Here is a 14,631-nt window from a genome sequence, read left to right on the forward strand (position 1 = left end):
ATATATATATATATATATATATATATATAAAATTCACACACGGTAATGTTTGAATATATGGTTAAGTGGCAGTTTTAGCCATTTAGACCTCCTTTAAAGCTTCACCGTGCTCTCATTTTTGGACCAAATTTCAAACAATTATTACAGTTTATAGATCACCTTCTCAGCTATATTGTGAAAAAAAAAATTAAATTTTCGTTCAGTAAAACAAAAGTTACGATGAATTTTCTGGTGTTAAAAATCGTAAAAAATTGGAAGGAGGTGAGCGACGTTCTTTATAATTGGTTTTCATAAAAACCGTCCCGCTTCAGCGACTACTGGTGCTACTAATTCACCGCTCTCGCGAAAAGAGAAGTAACAAGTGAAATAGAGAAAATGAATGGATGAAAGAGAGATAATTGGGGGATTTTATTGAAAGCAGACGAGTGTCGTGCGTTGTTATTTCATATGTGTATGTTATGTTTATGGGGCAAAAAAAAATAATAAGACTGAAACTAAACAAATCACAAGTGAAATTACTGGAAGCCTGGAAAAAATCATGGATTACAATAGAAAAAAACGCGAGCCTGAAATGTAATATGGTTAAGTTTAAACATGAAAAAGTAAAGGACTAGTTGTTAAAACTGGAAAAGAAAAGGACAAGATATTTTAATAAAAAATATTATGAAATTATAAATATTGCAGCATTAAGAATTTTTTAAAATTCAATTTATAACATTATATAATCAATCTGGGCCTTTATATGTCGTGAGCCCTGTGTTAAAAAAATATTCTTTCTAAATTCGCCGATGTATAAGATTCTCGCACGTCGTCGTCGTCAACACACTGGTGATATTTCAAAACGACGCATTTCATATATATATTTATATATTGGAGAGTCTAACTTCCAAATATTTGCAACTTTTATATTAAGATTTTTCCTAAAAATATACAACAACATCTTTGTCATACTTAAACTAAAAAAGGTTAGCTCCCAAAAGTTTTGAGTTATTTTTTCTTATTATGCCGAAAACAGAAACGGAATTTTATTGAACGAAATAAAATGAATTAAGTCTTTGCAAACAATTTTATTTATGCTACATATTTCATTATATAAAATTCCGTAATTGTTTTTTATCGAAATAAATCATTAAAAAATATACTCGATTATTTGAAATCCAAACTCTTCAATATATAAATATATATTAAATGAGTCTGCACTTCGCAACGCTACATTTATTTTGGCCACAGGCGTCAGTGCCCGCTATCATACTGGTCCGACAGTGTCACCCATTAACAACCGTAGTTTAATTGCTTTTTTTACAGGTAGTGCGGGAGACATACCGTGCATGAATGTAAAATAAAGAATGAAAAAAAAAATAGTAAAATAAATATGAAAAAAAAGTGAATGAAAAAAAAATGAATCTAGACAGATGAATGAAAAAATGAAATCGCATTTAAGAAATACTCTTTGGTTCTTTTACCTTTCATAATTATTCAAGATTAACGATTTAAAAAAAAAAAAACTGCAATTGCATAAGGGCATCTTCGCGTTAAATTGGGAGGGAAGGGTTGCGTAAACCCCAACTACTCCTCTCCTGAATCTTTACTGCTTGATTATAATAGCAAGGAGAAATCAAAAACGACTACAAGCAATGCCGAGATAAGCGAAGAACACATTCGGTACCTGGAATCCCCAAATCGTCATCCATTTTAGTATTGACCACGCAACGTTACTTAACTTCTGTAATCAAATTGAAACTAATGTGTCAACGTGATTATGCCGTATAATGTATCACTTTATTGTTTGCATATTAATGCATGAAGACGTTTCAATTTTCTGGGATAATACGAGGGGCGTGCAATAAGTAATGCCCCTGACCCACTTCCCATAGGAGTAGAGCAACGAAACTTGGCACAGTTATTAGTCTTTCTCTACATAGGAACCACTCAAAGTTATGCATTTCTCCCATCGTTTGATGCAGCTCTGGGGACCGTTTTTGTAGAACACCCCAGGTTGGTCCCCCAACCACGTCGTGACTTCAGAATTCACAGCTGCATCATCTGGGAAACGCTTTCCTTTAAAAACCAACTTCATGGCTGGCAAGAGGTGAAAGTCAGAGGGTGCAAGGTCAGGAGAGTAGGGAGGATGGGATGTTTTCATAACCACACGCCCGTGCTTCTGACCTGCCGACATGCGAGTTGTGGACCGAAGCGTTGTCCGTCAGGAGGAGGGTACCTTTGCTGATTTTGCCCCGCCTTTTCATTTTGATAGCTTCCCTTAATTTCCTCAAAAGTGAAGCATAATAGGCTCCTGTAATTGTGGTACCCTTTGCCAGAAAATATGTCATCACTACTCCGTCCTGGTCCCAGAAGACTGTGAGTATGACCTGCCAGAGGAGGTCTGCACCCTTTCCTTCTTTGAGGTGGTGAGTCCAAGTGCTTCAACTGCATTGACTGGGCTTTGGTCTCTGGATCATAGTGATGGACCCAGTTTCATCCTGTGTAATCAGTCTTTTGAAAAACTTTGACTCATCTTCTTGGCACATCTCCAAATTAATCCTTGAGCACTCGACACGTTCTCGCTTCTGGAATGGTGTGAGCAACCTGGGAATCCATCTGGCAGACAACTTATGCATATGCAAATGGTCATGAATGATAGTTTCCACAGACCTTGTAATAATCTTGACATCTTGGGCTATTTGGCGAATAGTAATGCGCCGATCTTCAAAAATGGCAGCCTAAACTTGACGGACAGATGCCTCATCAATAGCAGAAGGGGGGGCGACCAGGTCTGGGAGCTGTTTGCACAGACTTCCGGACATGTTTGAATTCACGATGCCAGCGTTTTACAAGGTCATATTATGGGGCATTATCAACATAAGTTTCTTTCATTTCATCAAAAGTCTCCTGTGGTGTGCGTCCTTTCAAATACAAAACCTGATCACTGCTCGACATTCAACAGGCGCCATTTAACACCTGACTCAGTTCAAACACCTGTAAAACAGAAACCACAATTAGTTGAGAGCTGCAATTTGCCACACAATCCGTAGAGCTATAAATCATTGCACGTGCAAAATTTCAGCTAGATCAGACAGCTGGAAGTGGGTCAGGTACATTACTTGTTGCACGATCCTCGTATATATTAATATATGGCATAATCACGTTGAAATAGCGGTTTCTGCTGGATAACCGAAGTTAAACAACGTTGAACCTGGTCAGTACTAGATGGGTGCCTATTGTAGTCTTCCATGTGCTGTATGTGTTCTCCGCTTATCGCAGCTTCCATGTGCTGTATGTGTTCTCCGCTTATCGCAGCATTTTTCAGTTATTCTGGACTTTCCCTTGCTATTGGACTAAACATAGCAGTTCAGGAAAGGTGTGTTGAGAAATTGCGAAACCTTGCCTCACAATTACACTCGCAGCTGCCCTTACAGGGGGCATCCTTTGGTTTTCGAGACTGAACTAAGGCATCGATATATAAATAGAGTAGATGTTTTGAATTGATTAAAATAGGGTTCATTTCTGTTTCTATTCCTGAAGCAATTGGTCATAAATGCAAAAATAGAAAATCGATCAATATTTTTATTCAATATTTTGTTTTTTGCGGGGTTTAAAGTTAGGCTGTTCATAGTAATAAGAATATATATATATATATATATATATATATATATATATATATATATATATATAAGACACCAATCTATATTCCAAATTTTAAGATGTTGACCATCTTATCGTTTATTTCTCCAAGTACATTGATATACACAATTCTTACATCATAATTTACAGCATTGGTATAAATAAATGATGAAATATATTTGAATAAACATATTTCCCCATATACATTTAACATATATTTTTGGGCGTACGTCATCACCTATCCCACACTTACATTATCACCTTGCAAATATTGATGTTACGTACGTACGTTATCATTTTTCAAACACACTTCTGTTACGTACGAACGTTATCACCTTTCACATAGATTTGTGTTTGTACTAATTTGCATATTACTTAAAAAACACGTTTATAAATTTATCATTTGTTTTTCTGCTTATTTATTGGATGATTAATTTGACTTCACTCTTACACACGTAATGACAAAGTTCTCTCTGATTCTCTCTCCTCTGATCTCGAGCGCGTGGTTCAGTGGGGGAAGAGGTGGCTGGTTACCTTTAATGCATCCAAAACCAAACTGCTATCCTTACATCATCAACGCTCTGATCCCCATCTGGCATCAATTGTGATGGATGGCTCTCGTCTGGGTGAGGCCCCGTGTTTTGACAAGCTTCTGGGTTTGACCTTTACTCCTGATCTGAAATGGAACACGTACATCAAGTCTGTTGCCAAGGTCGCTGGAAAGATGGTGGGATCCTTCTACCGCTCCAGAAGATATCTCACTACTGATGCAATTCTCTATCTATATAAAAGCCAAGTACGTCCAAGGATGGAATACTGTTGCCATATCTGGGCAGGAGCTGCTAAAAACAGCCTATCCTGCCTTGACAGAGTACAAAATAGACTTCGTGGCTTAGTGGGGGATGCCCTTTTCTCTACCCTGCAACCTCTCTCCCACAGAAGAGACGTTGCGAGCCTGTCCTTGTTTTATCGTTATTTCCATGGCAGATGCTCGTCTGAACTCCAATCTCTGGTCCCCCCTCGCCAATCTTTCACGAAAAACACCCGTCTAGCTGAATCCACTGTGACAAATTTCCCCCACTCTATATCTGTGCCTAAATCAAAACGCAGATTCCATGAACAAAGCTTCTTTCTTAGAACTGCACGCCTGTGGAACTCTGTTCCGTCTGCCTGCTTCCCTCCGGACTACAACTTGGATGTCTTCAAGTCCAATGTTAACAAATTCCTAATGAACCGCCCCCTTAAGTAAACATTTCAGCAAATCTCCTCACTAACGTAATGTACTTGCAATAACCCTTATCCCTGAGTGGCTTCCGGGCCTTGATAAGTGGTGATCACTGTGTAAAAAAAAAAAAAATGTGTGGGCTTACTATGCACAAGTATATATTTAAACGTTTAACGACGTTATTTTTTACTGTTTACGTATACCTAAGCTCAAATGTTAACGAATAACGCTGGGAAACTATATGTTTAGTTTCAATTTTAGAATACTGAAGTCATATTTTTTTACGTTTGAAATCACTAATATATATTGTTTGCACTATCATAATCAATCGAGAATTGGCTTCATAATAATAAATACGAAATCTGCATAAATCAAAATATCATATGTAAGCGTATTTTACGTTTCGGCAACGCTGGGCGGTGTACTATTATATAGATAAAGTTTAGGTTTTCATCTCAACTTATTGGTATCAAAAGCGTACATTTTCTATTTAAATCTTAGTAGAACTAATTTCTTAAAATAATTAGTCATGGATATGCGAGCGACTGAATAAAGTTTAACCAATTTGTAAATTCTTTGAAAAAACGAACCTTAATTAATTATTCATTTTTTATGTTTTTTTATTCTTCTTTTTATTTTATGGTTTCTTATTAGATGATTGGTTTCTTTTAATTAATGTACTTGGTTCTATTTATGCATATTTTCTACCTTGTGCATAATTGCGTAAAACTTAGGATTATAAATCACTAGCAGACGTACATGCATTTAAATATATCTATCTATCTATCTATCTATCTGTTATACCGGCCTTCCTTGAACAGAGGAATTTACACCGATTAGCACTATAAATAGCGCTAGTAATTCCAACACCGGTGAGAGAGATGCGACTCCACTTCAACCGCTAGCCGAGTGCCCAGCAGATATACACGTTTTCCTATCTTTGTACATTATTGTTAATACACTTGTTCCTTAACAGAACCCCGACTTGATTGTTCTTATTTTCACTGTTGTTCCACGACACAACACTATCTATCTATCTCTATATATAAGTGACCTTGTCTCTTTGTGTTTCAACCAAACTCCTCTCTAGAATTTTAAATTTGAAACTTGATGTATATATATATATATATATATATATATATATATATATATATATATATATGTGTGTGTGTGTGTGTGTGTGTGTATAACATAACACAAACGACTAAGGAGTGGTAAATGTTCGCACCCATGTCCGTTTTTTCAACTTTTAAATCATTACTGTATATTTGTACTATATATTATATTCAATAAATAACCAGCTCTGCAATAACAAATATGAAATCTGCATGAATTGCAATATATTTAAGCCTATTTTACGACCAAATGACACTGGACACCACTAATATATATTAAGTACAATATTTTAATCAATACGGGATTGGCTCTATCATAACAAATATGAAATTAGCATAAATTGAAATGTCATATTTTAGCGTATTTTACGACCGGGCAAAGAAGACAGCCTGCTAGTACTCACACACACACACACACACACACACACACACACACACACACACACACACACACACACACACACACAGATGCTGCCTAAAGCACATACGTTAGGATTGACGAGGGAGTGATCTATTTACTGAGGGTTGTTCGAAAAGAAACTCCTATTTAAACTAAAAAATTGAAACGTTACGAAGACTCCTATTTAAACTAAAAAATTGAAACGTTACGAAGACGGAAGAATTTCCATCAAAACGAGCGTCCTTTTGTGCTCAAGAATTTATATTTCTACATAGTCATCGTCATTCTTAATGCACTTTCAACAGTAATTTAATCACCCGCTTCTGCATCTGATGTACGTTCATGACAGGGATGCCTTATTAAAGTCCTGTACCGTCAATATTTGCAACAGCGAGATAAAACTTGCAGACAATGTATGCATAATTTTAGCCACAATAACACTGCAATTTGCAATTACCCCCTCTGATCCATTCTGATGGAATATAAATAGGAGGTATTACTTTTGAGATGGATCGCGTATGTTTATATATATATATATATATATATATATATATATAAATTACAAATAATTATTTTTATATACCTACATACACTAATTGGCGTTATTTGTCGTATTGATGTTGATATTTAAAGCCCACATTTCTATTTTAAATGGGAATACAATTTCTTATATATTTAGCTGTGAATATACCAACGACTTCAAAAAGGATAATTATTTTACGTATTCATTTAAAAATACAAACTTTTATTAATTCACTGTCGGGTTATATTTAAAATTCTTTTTCTTACAGGATGATCAGTTTCATTTCACTATCACACACAGTTGTATTTTTGCATATTTTCTATTTTGTGCACGATTGCATTTAGAGTAATTCTCTATATCCCTATCCGTTTGTCTGTGGAACGGTCTCTATCATACTACCGTAAAACTTTGGTCTACAAACTTGAAACTTGATATATGGAGTCTCGGAGCTGTGAAACAAAATCAATTTTTTTTATCCGGAAAGTAGCTGTTAAGCATTCAAAATTGAAACATTGAAATTTTGCAGAGGTAGTTCAACGAAATTTGTATGCTCTGCTCATGGGCAATTATAGATGTATATTTTTAACAGCATGAATTTGTCCAGTTTTGATATGCATATGTCGTTAGCTCATATGATAACGAATACTGCTATAGAACAAAATGTTTTGATTTCGATTCTAGCTGACAGCACACAAATCATATTTTATTTGTAACTTTTCAAATCACTACTATGTATAATATAATAATCAATTAAATTTTATAATATATAACTATAATAATTTTATAATATATAACTATAATAACAATAATATATATATATAATATAATAATATATATAATATATGATATAACTACTATATATAATATAATAATCAATACAATTTTATAATATATAACTATACTAATAATAATAATAATAATATATAATATAATAATATATATAATATAATAATATATATAATATAATAATATATATAATATAATAATATATATGCTATATAGTATAACTACTATGTATAATATAATAATCAACAAAATTTTATAATATATAACTACAATAATAATAATAATAATAATATATAATATAATAATATATATAATATATGATATAACTACTATGTATAATATAATAATCAATAAAACAATTATGTAATAATAAAGATGATCTCAGCAAAAATGAAAATATTTTAAGCGTATTTGACGACCGAGTAACGCCAGGCGGCTTTATCTATAATATGAATCTCACTTGTCTGTTTAAATGTATGTATGTATGTACGTCTGCCTAAAACTTTTGACAGAGGCGACGGATTCTCACAAGATTGCTATCGTTTTGAAGCTCGACCCTTCGGACGATAAATATCGAAATATTGGCTAAAAACATTAATACCTTCATCTTAAACTGGGCACTTTTCTACAAAGAGAGGTCGCTTTTTTGCCGATGTTTTCGAAAGTCATCCCCTCTTTTCGATTGACTAGCCTTAATTTAAACTTACACCACTTCCGGTTTGGCAATAGACGCAACGGCAAAGACGTCGTTTTTTTCATGTTCTTTTCCTCCTTAGCAGTACGGGTTCGAGCCTGCCTGCCTACTACCACTTTGCTTTTTTTTTTTTGCTCAACAGGCACCTTCAAACACCCGGAAACGACCGGGCACCTAGACTAGTATATATACAAAATCGAGTATGCGGCAGTTAAAACATAAAATGCTCTCTTTTTTCTTTTTTTTTAATTTCATGATTATAATTCAATGTTTCAAACGTTTGACTTTTTTGTTGGCAATGACTAGAAAAATTAAAAAATAAAATAAAATAGCGGGGAATTTAGGTGATAAATAATAGAAGGATCCTATGTATGTTTTAGGATTAAAAGGGTGTGTCGGCAAAGCGTTGCTTAAATGTGTGTAGAGATTGTTATTAAAGAAGGTGCAGTTATTTGATTATTGACGTCAAATTATTGTATATAAGAGATTATTATCGACCATAAACGATTAAAACAGTATTTTTACACACATATAGATCTATGTTATAATAAGGTGCAACAAACTAAGTAATATAGTATCTCATCGATACATATTTGAAGATTAATAGGTATTAATAGAAATTAGTTATCAGACGTTTTATCCGAAACTACTGGTCGGATCTAGATGGCACTTTGTATGGTCGTCAGTGATGATAAAATGCCGTGGATTAAGTATTATGATATTACAGTTAGGGATTAATAGATTTTAATAGGAAGTAGTACTTAATTCAGATATTGAACCATTTATTTGCCATAAAGCACTCATTTTTTTTTTAAAGTCAACGAGCTGTATTTCCCGTTTTTAAGACTCATATATATATATATATATATATATATATATATATATATATATATATATATATATATATACATCAACCAACTCAGATAGACTGTCTTGTTGTAAAAGACCCCTTTATTGTTTCTAGACAGGCAATTGCTCAGGCTGAGTTTTAAACCGAACTATTTTTAGGACAGTTCAATCTTTTATTTACAACGCCATGCTCAGAATGTTTCAGTTCATAAACAATATAATATATGGATGAGTATTCTATTTGGTATTATGAAAAGCTTTCCATTATATTTCCTGTCAATCGGCGATTTCCCATACAAAAGTGTTTCAATCATGAATGAATTGAAGGCACATATATATTTATGGTAATCCGATGAGAACGCCTACAATTCATCAGAATGGAACTAATAGAGTCCGGCAAATCCTAGCACGTCATATATCGACCCGAAAACATCTGTATTCTAAAGTTAGTGCTCAAGTCAGAAGTGATTAGTTGTTCACATGCATAGATGAACAAATAAATATAATTACTTGAAGACAAATTTCATATAATCAAATCATATCAAGCTTGAATGGGTCTATACGACACGCAAATTTACATTTTCTTTATTCTAGACCGTTTTATTCCCTCTTACAATTATATGATGCATGAAAAGTTACTCTCCATAATTAAGTGGTCGTAATTTACTGCCGAAATATAATTCTTCAAATATATATATGTGTACTATTATATACAAAGAACTCCGTCTTCTTTTGTGTCTGCGTGTGTGCGTTCGTTCCCTATTAACTCGAAAACGGCTGGGTCCTTCATGAAATTTCATAAGAAGATTTTTTATTTGTCTGGCAGTGTTCTTAGATAGGTTTTGCTTCAGAATGTATTCGATAAGTATCGATAATCGAAATAATCTGATGAAAGAAGGGACAGGAGATTTTGACAAAAGTTTACATCTTACCACAGCCTAACATCACAAATGCGCGCGAGAAGTTTTATTACCAAGGTTCGACATATAAAATTAATAGTAGGTTCTTTGATATGACAGAGGCAGGTTAAAAAAATCAATGTTTCTATTTAAAGCACAAGTGTATCATGATACCTGACTTTTTCATTTTACATTTAAATTCAAACCATTATCAGCGCACAAGTAGTAAAGCCAGACAAATAAAATTAACAGTAGGTTCTTTGATACATGACAGGGGCGCGGTCGAAATGAATGTTTCTCTTTAGAGTACAATTGAAGCATGATACTTTTCTTTTGATTTTTAAATTTTAATCCAAGCTATCATATAAACATAATTTTATAAACTCAACAGAAGGTTCTCTACAGTGTATTGTGGACTAAGCAATTGCATTGAGGGATGGGAAATTTTCTCTTGGTGCAACGCGATAGATTGACAATTAAATGGTGAAGAATACTATGAGAGGATTGGAAATGTCGATATACATTAGGGGGAATGATAAAATTGTCGCCCTAGAAAAGATGGCATGATTCCATTTCTGTTTGATGAAAACCGGTTTCTTTTTTGTTGCAGACCATCTCCTAGTTGGCCAGTTGTGTACAACTTCCAAGAACGATAGGAGCCTTCTATCATGTCTGAAACTAACACAATGTTCGACGAGCGAGATCGGAGATGCGCCGCTGTACAAATCATGCTTTCTACTGATCCAAGTTATTAAAATAGGACCATTGCCAGCACCCTCAAAATCCATTGCTATATTGCCACAAACAACAGGGACGTTTATGGTTATGGTCTTTGGTGTGATTTCAAGTGAGGGCCACATCATTTCACCTCACATCTTCGAAGTCGGTTTCGAAAATCAACAAAAAAGTGCACCTGAATGTGCTGAATAATGTAGTGATCCCTTTGTGCAGTAAGATCCTATCCTGAGTGTGGCAGCAGAACTCGACACTGGCCCACAAGTCCAAGAGAGACAGGCTTGGCTTCGGAACAGTTTGCTACGATTTTGTACCCTTATTTCACTGGCCCCCTCTTCTGCCGACCTGAACCCGCTGAACTACTTCGTTTGGTCATACGCCGAGAACATCATTAACGTAACCTCCCACAATAACAAAGCCACTCTGATCGTGAGCATCAACCGAGTATTCACGGAGCTCCCAGTTCCGGGCCCGTATCGAGGCGGTGATTGAGGCTTAAGGCGGTTACATTGAATAGATGTCAGCCTTACTACATAATCAAGTTACCTGAATTGATTTTTTTAATAAAAGTGTACAAATAAATTTGTAGTATTGTTTTGTTTAGGGCGACTTTTTTATCGTTCCATCCTTTATCCTGCTTAATCTAATGTAGATCATTTGGTTATTATTCATAGTCTGATGTGTTCGATTTATAATCTGCCTTCTAATAGATAAAGTTGGAATATTGGAAATTGAATTTGAACACCAACACACTATAGATTAATACATATTCGCTTGATTATATATCGGTTTCATAAAATCGAAAAAAAAACATTCTATTGATATTTTTACATAATATTGAACGTATCTAGTAAAAAACGTGTTACATATCGTTTTTTTAATACTACATCGATCAATTAGCTTGCTTTGTGAGCGAGGCTAATGATGTGATTTTAGCGATATCAATTCTACTGGTTTTTCTGAGATAGTCACTTCAAGAACACTTTGTCTATGAAGTTATTATGAAGAAAAACATTTGCCGTTAAGATAATTAACAAGCGAAATATGATAGAATATTTATTTTGAAACGCAAAGCGACTCATCTTGTGAATAAGAAACGCTTAAGGAAATATTTCAAATGTCTTTTCCTTTTTCTATTGTTGTTTATTCGATAAAATTTTTGATTAAAATGGCGATCTTTACAATTCAGCTGTTTTATATCTATCTTTAACTTTCTCTATTCTTGCCCCCTCTCCCTCTCTCTCTCTCTCTCTCTACATATATATATATATATATATATATATATTGAAAAGAAAATGAATATATATATATATTTCAGAATAATGAAATAATATATATATATGTATATATATATATACATATAAACTTCATACATACATATATATATTTATATTCTTTTTTTATTATTCTTTATGTAAATACAGTCACGTCTTGCTATGATGTTCAGACCGTTCCAATCATATTTAGAAATTAAAAAATTGAAAAGGGGTTCAAGACCATTTCCAATTTAAAAGGAAGGGAAAATATATTTCGCAATGACTGCCGTGAAGCAAGGTTAATGATATTATGGATTTAAATTTAAGTGCAAAAATTAAATTTCAGTTTAAGAAGGGGAGAGAAAAGGATAGTTTGGAGGAAGGATTAGAGAGAGTGGTAAGAGGGAAAGGGTAATATAATGTAAAAATATAGAGGACGTATGAATTTACTAAGAAGAAGAAATGGGGAAGGGGGGGGGTGAAAACCGTTGGCATGTAACAAACGAAGGTGTGAGGAAGACGATATTTATAATTTTATTATTGAAGTCATTTAAGAGTGTCTCGGCTACACACACACACACACACACACACACACAACACACACACACACACACACACACATATATATATATATATATATATATATATATATATATATATATATATGCATTATGTACAAGTAAATCAAATGAAGAACACCCATAATACACACGGTTGTAAGAAGGATAATATCAAACAAAATAGAATAAAAAAGTAAAATTATTGAGATAAAGAAGAATATGGGGGTGGGGTATCAGGGGAGAACAATTGGGCATATATTTACATTTTCGGCTACAAGATATGAATTCATTTTGGGAATTGACCAGACTCGTATATATTTTATATAAATAAAAAATACTTAATATTTGATTTTCTTATATCTTTTTTATATATATATTTTAGCTATTACTGTTTTTCTATCTCTTCTTTTTTTTACCCATCATATTTCCCCAATAATTTTCCAATTCTAATCCGAAAAAAAATGCTTTCGAACTGACAATCAACATTCCTGATGTTTTTTTTTTCCAATTTTAAAGTTCATCATGGTCGATAAATGAACATAATATTTCAAATGTAAGCGTGATAATTCTATAAACTGCTATTTAAGACTTAAGCCAGGTAACCAATATATTTGCTTTTCCAGACTTAAGAGTAAGAGGTAACTGAAAATGATATTCCACTTAAGCGATACAACAGGCGTAAATGCTATTTGAGAATTAAGCGTGACAGGCCAACGAATATGATATTTCAGACTTAAGCTTAGCAGATCAATAAACATACTATTTCAATCTTAAACGCAATGCACCAACGAACATGCTATTTTAAACTTCAGCTTAGCACATCAACGAACATATTATTTTAAACTTGCAGTTGGTCACAAAGCAAAAGCATACTATTTTAGACTTAAGTGTGAAAAGCCAGGGAAAATCTTAATATCAAACTTAAGCGAGACTACTAACAGACCTGCAATTTCACACATAAATTTGGCAGATCAACGAACTAATTAAATAATAAGACCAACGACTTACAATTTCAAACTTAAGCAAGACAACCAACGGGCTTGGTATTGCACTAATTTGAATGGAGGAAACCTTATTTAAACTTAAGCGTGAAAACGACAGACGAAAAGATTAATGTATGAATTTAAAATAAGATACGTCCATTCAGTCTACATATATATTATTTTACAGAATCGCTACTGAATAAACGGACAAAGCTTCTCATGGGAATGCGAGGACACATCGGAGATCATTCTAGGACGTAGCTACGACGATGGCAAGTTTAAAGAGTTTTAATACGTAAAAATGCTAAGTTGCTGCAAAAGTCGGCAATTATAATTAGCCGGTAAACTCGATTGAAGATTCGTGATCATTTCAAAGGCAAACATTACCAATTATGAGATGTAAATAGGACAGAAAAGAATAGGTATAAATGCTTTGCGACAATTAACTCACAGGCGAAAAGTGAAAATGTTTTCTTGCAAATCATCGATTTTATATAGATGATGGATGGAAACAACATCTGGACATTATGAAGAAAGGACCAGTATTTAATAGATCCAGCATTGTCTACCAATGCCTCATCGCCGCAATATTGCTTCGTTTACAAGTATTTTTATGAAATGTGCTCCGACGAACTTTGTGCATTTGTACTCTCTTAACGGGACTAACCTAAGTACCAGCAAAATCACACCCTTTCACTACAGAGATACCAACCTTAATAATGTCTTTCCTCGGATTGTTTGACTCTAGAAGTATAGCCGTGGAAACAGGGAGCTCTCTAGTTCTGTGTCCCAACATGTAGAAATTTAAATGTAATATGCACTTATTACCGAACTTCTACAAAAGATGACCCCCTCATAAATGTGGCACCAAATCGCTATAGCTCGTTACATCCCAATTGCAATATACATTATTTGGGGTAAATATATGTAAACAAGCAACAACAAAAACACACACACAATACAGGGATTGGAAATCATAGTTCAA

Source organism: Euprymna scolopes, chromosome 16 (assembly GCF_053919585.1).
Source record: "Euprymna scolopes isolate OS-2025 chromosome 16, ASM5391958v1, whole genome shotgun sequence".
In the NCBI taxonomy this organism is placed as follows: domain Eukaryota; kingdom Metazoa; phylum Mollusca; class Cephalopoda; order Sepiida; family Sepiolidae; genus Euprymna; species Euprymna scolopes.